The sequence below is a fragment of the Balaenoptera acutorostrata genome, chromosome 10 (genome assembly GCF_949987535.1).
Source record: "Balaenoptera acutorostrata chromosome 10, mBalAcu1.1, whole genome shotgun sequence".
NCBI classification, from domain to species: Eukaryota; Metazoa; Chordata; class Mammalia; order Artiodactyla; family Balaenopteridae; genus Balaenoptera; species Balaenoptera acutorostrata.
The window spans coordinates 6,327,989-6,335,587 of NC_080073.1; the positions used below are offsets into that span (position 1 = coordinate 6,327,989).

At 46.4% G+C, this 7,599-nt stretch overlaps 1 pseudogene; it reads left to right on the forward strand.

Moving 5' to 3' along the window:
* Positions 1 to 7,248, forward strand: part of LOC103008698 (store-operated calcium entry-associated regulatory factor-like) — a 52,754-nt pseudogene extending 45,506 nt beyond the window's left edge.
* Positions 7,249 to 7,599: the final 351 nt, after the last annotated feature.

Below are 7,599 nucleotides of genomic sequence, written 5' to 3' on the forward strand. Positions count from 1 at the left end.
GGCACACCCACGACTGGTACATTTCAGTGTATGTAAATTTGACTTCAATTAAAAGAATGAAAAAGTTGAGAGCCAGAAGTTGTGACTGGAGGGAGGGTGTCTGGAGCCAAATCGGATGAAGCAGGGATTCAGGGCTCAAGAGTTTGCCTCTGATGTTCTGGGCCCTGGGGACATGCAGGGGTGTGTGGCTCAGCCTTTGCTGCATGTTCTGGGGACATTGTCTCCTGTCACCCTGCTGTGCAGCTTTGGTGGCTGAGTCAACCGAGCTCCTGGTATCTGGGCTTTGCCATTTGCCCCATCCTCCCTGAAACACCTTGGATAGTTTGTCTCTGAGAGGCTCAGGTGGAGGCAGAGCAGCCTCTGGGTCTCCCTGCCTCCGATCCTGAAGCAACCAAGCGTGGGGAGGAGCATCCTGCACAGCCCCTGCTTTCCTGAGCAGAGCTGGACGGAGGCTTCTGAGAAATCTCATTTCAAGTGCCTGCTGCCCGCCCAGTCCTGCTCCATGATTTCTCACCGCTCTGCATGGGTGATGACTCAGTGCGGGGGAGGGAAACAGGACCCGCGCTCTGCCCGAGGAAGCCTGGGCTGCAGCTGGGGGAGGAGAAGCTGCCCATCCCTGCCAGGACTTGTGGTTTCCCCTCCTGATCTGTCTGCTGTCCATTCTGTCCAGGCAGGACGAAGGAACAGAAAGGGCTTGAACTTTGGGGACAGACTAAGCTGGGGGGGGCATCCTTTTTAAGCCTCAGTTTCCTGTTCTGTAAAACAGGGTGGGGATATCTTAGGAAATTGGGTGATTTATTGAGGAAGAGCACTTAAGAAAAACCTTTAAGGGGTGAGGGAAACAGGATAGGGAAGCGGGGAGCCAAGCGGGGAAGTGGCCACAGATAAGGTCCAGCCTTAGCCTGATCCACTGTGGGCTGTGGGACTGATCATGTCACAAAGTTGTTACCCACTCCAGATGCATCCCCATGTCAGCATTGACTGTGGGGTGCTCTTGAAAGGACACAACCACCTGGTGAAGTTCCTGTCAACAGACGGCAATTCTCTGGAGAAGGGGGGTGGCTGTGAGCTCTTGGCAGCCAACGTGCTGGAGAGTGGGCATGCTGGCCTGGCGACGGAGACCTACTGGTGCTGGGACCCCAACAGCAACTACTCTAGGGGTAAAACACCCGTCGCCCAGGGCTTTTGTGAGTTCACACAATAGGCAGTGAAGAAACAGTAACTATTTCTTAGCTGCGTGAGAAAGTGTACCTAGTAGCATAAATGTGTATGCTCTGCCTACTGCAGATTCAACATTTTTTAGGGATCAGGGCAGAGTGAGAACCCAATATCTATGTATCTAAGCATGAGCAATATAAAGAAACACTAAGCAGATGCGAACTATTGTATATAGAATGGATAAACAACAAGGTCATACTGTATAGCACAGGGAACTATATCCAGTATCCTCTGATAAACCATAATGGAAAAGAATATGAAAAAGAATGTATGTGTGTGTGTGTGTGTGTGTGTGTGTATATATATATATATATATATATATATATATACACGAATTACTTTGCTGTACAGCAGAAGTTAACACAACATTGTAAATCAACTACACTTCAGTACAATAAATTAAAAAAAAAAAAAAGAAACACAACAGCCAGAAGTTGGCAGAGCAGCTGTGTCCTGAAGACCCCCTTTTATTCCTGGATCACAGGAAAGTTTGGGGTTCCCAAGGAAGGTAGCTGGAGCAGTGCGGGGGACCCTTTAGGGACCTGGGGCTGTGGCTGCCTACCATCTGGTCTTACTGCCTTGCCACATAATTCTGCCTTCCTTCCACGTACCTGGAAGATCTTCATGCACACCTACCTGAGCCTCTGGTCATCTGTATCAACTCCTCCCCTTAACATTTCTCTATTTTGTGCTTCTAAGAACTTGAGAATTGACCACTAGGTACCATCACCTGGTCCATCCAACCCAAGACTCTGCTTTTGATGGGGCTTTCCAGAAACAGTGAGTTGGAAATGTTCCTGGGATGTCCACATTTCCTCTAATAATGTACGTCATGGGAGGAAAGAACACTGACTTTAGAGTCAGACACACGTGGGTTTCAATCCAGCTCTGCCATTTGATGGCTGTGTACTCTTGATCAAGTTGCTTTACCTCTCTGAGCCTCGGATTCTCCCTCTGTAAAAATGTATAAATTAATGTGCTTGCTCAGAACGGTGATTAGGAAGATTAAGAGCCTCATCACGTGAGGTGCTCAGCACATAGTAAGCCCTTGATAAATATTGACTCTTTGCCCCTTGTCTCCTCTGGAATGATGTTATGTGTTCGGTCCTGTCACCCCTGGGGGAGCAGCTTTCCTAGGTTAATCACCTGCACTAGGGGGTCTGGCTTGTTTAGCCTAATGAACTTCTTTACCCTCTGGGAAGAGGCCCTCATCCTGTCGGTTTCTGGCCCCAGTTCCAGGAACTGCCCCACAAAGCCTCAATTATTTCCTCTCAGCTGTTTCTTGCATCTCCCAGAAGACTATCTCTTTTACGAGCATCCTCTTTGTTCCCTCATCCGGCCGCCCTTTCCTTGTAAAGATCATTTGGCCAAGGTGGTGCCTTTGCCAGTAAGCTGTGTCTTTTGTTTGGAATCCTGGTAAGATGGTATGGAGCCCTAGTGGAATTTGCCATCACAGATGAGGACTTGAAAGGGGCCAGTGGTCAGGTGCCTGAGCACCTGTTTCCTCCCTGTATTAGAGGTGCCTCTGCAGGCGAGGAGGGACTTCTAGGTCAGGGCACAGACAGCAATATCCCAGCCTGACCTTGGGGTAGCTAACAACTAAAATGTGTCTTTTGACACAGTCTGGGGGTTCAGAGAAAGTGGGAGAGAGGCCCAAGCATGGAGGGGCCCTGCCCTGAGTTCTGGGACTATCACATGCAGGGGGAGGGGATCTGGGTTCAAGTTCTGACATGGCCACTTACCAGCTATGTGATGTAGGGCATTTTATTGAACCACTTTGTGCCTCAGTTTCTACTCCTATAAAATGGGTATGATAATGACAGTGAGCATTTTCCCCCAACACTGGGTTTTTAACTCCTTTACACATGTGCATCGTCATCTCTACAATAGCACCTGCTCTCCCTGGGGAAAAGCCCCTGCACACCCAGGCCCTGTGTTGGGAAAGATTGGCCTTAACCTCCAGGCTTCAAGTTGGGCATGTATTTCAGCCCTAGCCTATGAGCACATTCCACCCTCACACCCTCCTTGATAGTTCAGATATGGATGCTAGACCCCTGGGGGCTCAATGAGACTCCAGGGCTTCTGTTGGAAGTTGAAAAACGGAAGGTCTCTTTCCCCAGGGATTTCAGAGAGATCAGAGTTTCTGCTCGGAGCTGCTCATGGTCATTTTGCCTCCACAAAAGGAGAACATGATTTAGAAAGAAGCCAACACAAAGCCAGGAGATGAAGAGACAAAGGTTCTTCTTTTTTTTAAAGCATTTTAAAAATTTTATTTATTTATTTATTTATTTTTGGCTGTGTTGGGTCTTCATTGCTGCACATGGGCTTTCTCTTGCTGCGGTGAGCGGGGGCTACTCTTCGTTGTGGTGCACGGGCTTCTCATTGTGGTGCTTCCCTTGTTGCGGAGCACGGGCTTTAGGCACGCGGGCTTCCGTAGTTGTGGTACATGGGCTCAGTAGTTGTGGCTTGCGGGCTCTAGAGCACAGGCTCAGTAGTTGTGGTGCACGGGCTCAGCTGCTCTGCGGCATATGAGATCTTCCCAGACCAGGGCTCGAACCCATGTCCCTTGCATTGGCAGGTGGATTCTTAACCACCGCGCCATCAGGGAAGTCCTGAGACAAAGGTTCTTGATAACATCCATTGAACGCCTGGATCCAGCTGGGCCTGAAGATCAACCTCAGGGTTTTTAATCACTGTTTTTTACTAAAGCCAGTTTATGCTGGGTTTTCTGTCCCTTGCAACTGCAGAGTCCTTCAGCCGTATTGTATATACAGTAGTATTGTACATCCCTCTCTGGTTGTTTGGAGAATTAAGGGAGACAAGCCATGTGAGGCTCTTAGCACAGGGCCTGGCATGCAGTAGGCACTTAATAAATGCCCCTTTCTCCCAGGGCTTCAGTTTTCTCATCTGTCAGATGGGTGCATTAAACTATATCCTATCACTTGTTAGTGGAGGTGGAGACCCTGAAGGAGAAGTCTGGGCAGTTCTTTTAAAGTAACAATGAAGCACTGTGGTAGGAAGAGCAATGGTCCCACACAATGTCCACATCCTAAACCCTGTACCTGAGAGTAAGTTATGTTATGTGGCTAAAGGGCTTTTGTAGATGTGACTTAATTAAGGATTTTGAGATGAAGAGATTCTTCTAGATTATCTGGGTGGGTCCAACCTAATCACATGAGTTCTTAAAAGAACGTAAGAATTAGGTCAGAGAGATGCAACATTGCTGACCTTGAAGATAGAGGAAAGGGGCCTTGAAGCAACAAATGTGGGCAGCCTCTAGAAGCTGGAAAATGTAAGGGGATGAACTCCCACTATATCCTCCAGGAAAACATGCAGCCCTGCCAACACACTGATTTTAGTCCAGGGAGAATGGCGTCAGACTCCTAACCTCCAGAACTGTCAGATAATCCATTTGTGTTGTTTTTAGCCACTGAGTTTATGGTAATTTGTGTTAAAAAAGAGATAACAGGCCCAAAATGGAGTCACTTATACTAAGTTCCATGTCACCAAACTGAGACTTACTACCTAATTTAATTATAATTTCAGACTCTCCCAGGAATAGAATCTTAAACCAGTCAGGAATGACCCGGTCAGCACTACTGAACCTGCCTGATAGAAGCCTGTGCCCCCGGCTAAAGGAAGGTGACCTTGCATATCCAATTGTTTTGTGCTAGTATACTTCCTTGTCCTGCTCCCTTCATAAAAGCCTTTCATTTTGTGCAGCTCCTCAGAGCCCCTTTCTGTCTGCTGGATGGGATACTACCTGGTTCATGAATCACTGAATAAAGGCAATAAGATCTTTAAAGTTTACTCAGGCGAATTTTGTTTTTTAATTTTGTAGCAGCAATGGGATCTGGAGGAAACTCCCAACAACTTTGGCAGCAACAAGAAACACAGGCAGTGGTACCCACAAATGCTTTTAGTTCTCTGCCTTTCTTGCCATTTCCAAGGGTTCTCCTTGGTTCACAGCTATGTTCCCTTTGCATTGAGCCACTGATGTAATTGGCTTTCTAGCCCAGGGCAGGTCAGCTTGAGTTAGCAGACAGTTCTACTAGAATCCAAGTCCCAAGCTCTTGGCCCAGTCCCTGGTTCCACTTTGGGACATGCTGGTGGTTTAGTCCGCAGTGCCCCATTTGACTGGAATCCCAGTCCACAGTCCCCATTTGTTGGGGATGTGCTGGTTCAGTCCTTTCCCAAGTTCTATACCGGAATTGCTGGTGGTGCACACAAGGCCTTCTGTTGGCCAGTCCACAGTAACAGCTCTTTGGTTACTGCTGGTGTGTTAACACGCACAGGAGGGAAAGGCTATTTCTAATGGGAACCTCAGAAGCCAAAAGCTGCAACACTGGTGGACATGGATTGAGTACTTCAAAGCTGTTAGAGCACTCACCACCTAACTCCAAGACTCACCACCTAACTCCAAGACTCACCACCTAACTCCAAGACTCCTGTGTTAAAATACGTTGATCACAGAATAGGTTAGATTAACACTAGGTCACTCAACATCCTCAAGAAAATTTCCGTGCAGCGAGATACACTGTAAAACACCACACAATCCCCAACCCAGTGGCACATGCTTCTTAGGTATTAATTTGGCTCCAAGAGACCCAAGGCTTAGCTGAAGAAATGGGATCCTGAAATTCCCAAGAACCGAGCACACCTTCTGGCACACCCGCTTGTTTATGTCTAAGAACTGTGGTCCCAGGAGCTGTGGATATCCACAAAAATGGCAGAATCTTACCAAGACAACCTAGAATTATAATGGCCTTTATGAGGAATGTTCCAAGACAAGATCAATTAAGAAATGCACTTTAAAACAAGGGCTCCCAAATCAAACAAGCAGAATAGGTTACCTAATTTAGTTGTCATGCAGAAGCCTCCAGAGGGCTTCAAAACCACAAAATAGTTTCATTAAAAGAGTCATTGCCAAAAGCTAATGAAAAATTAAAGATATAAGATGCACATAAAATAAGAGACTATGACATAACTCATGCCACTCCCCTCCATCCCTCTTTATTTGCCGTCTTCACCAAGCACCCTGGCCAAGGCTGGCGGGCTGGAAGTGGCCAGACGCTGCCCTCTCCTCAGCTTCCTTTCACTTCTGCTGACCGTGGGCCCTGCCCAGGGCTGGAACGACTTAGACAGAATATTGTTGTGGGATGTAAAAGCTCTTACCCTCCACTAGGACCGCTATACCACTTCTCGTGGGTTGGCTCCAATCCCACAGTGAAATGTATTGGAGGCACAGCTGGATGGGATGCTTATACCCCCAAATTCATACAGTGTCAGAACAAAGGGTGGGATGGTTATGATGTACAGTGGGAATGTAAGACTGATTTAGATATCAAGTACAAATTTGGAAAAACTGCCAGGCTGTAAAAGCTATGAATCCTCTGAAGGTATATACTAAGAGGCTCCTATAGCTTGGAGTATAACTTAGATCACATGGAACTTGGCCTGAAGAAATTGAGAGAATCTAGGGAAAACCATGGCTTTAACTCTTTCTCTGATTATTATAATAAGTTGTACTCCCCAGATTCATGTGGCATCAGTGGAGTGATTTACATCGTGGTGCTACTTGCTATTGACTTTGGAGTTTATATATTGTTCCTTAGTGATGGCCAAGATTCTCCTCTACCATATTCTGAGTATACTCCACATTCCCATCATTATCAGAGACTCACCAACTCAGCAGGAGCCCCTCCTGTGGGCTTTAAGGCTGAGTTCACAGGTCAACATGGTGCAACCTCTGGTTTTGGCAGTGCTTGCATGGACAGCAAGGAAATGAACATTCAGGACCAGGGTTCTAGACTGGCTTGGGAACTGGAGGAATATTAGAATATTTGGCAGCAATAGAGCAGCAACACCCGTCTCAGACTCATGGTACCACCCATCTCACCCTCCCTCATACTCCAGCACGTGGAAGAGCCCTGCTTACCACTTCTTGGAGGCACAGGTAGCTCTTTGGCATGTTCAAGCTCAGAGACCAGACCCAGAACAGCAGCAGGATATGGTGGTACTAGAAGATGATAAAGTAAAAAGTTGAAGTCAAACACTGGTTGCAAAATTTCTGATTTTTCATCACATTCTTTTTAAAGCAGTGCTACCTGCTAACAACTGGGGAAAGGGAATATACAAAAGTTCTGTGGTGTTCTGTTCTGTATAGATTTTTGTATTATTTGAGGCTAAGAAGTGATATATGACAAAATGCTTATGTAGAGAATTATATGTTTGTGTAACATGCAGATGTATATTACAGTTTTTGAAAGTGATGATTACTGTGGAATGCTAAAAATGTATTGTTTAATTTATAAAACCTGTGATGCCATAAGAAGCATTAAGAATGAAGTCTTTATACTAATAGACACTGAGTACAGAAAA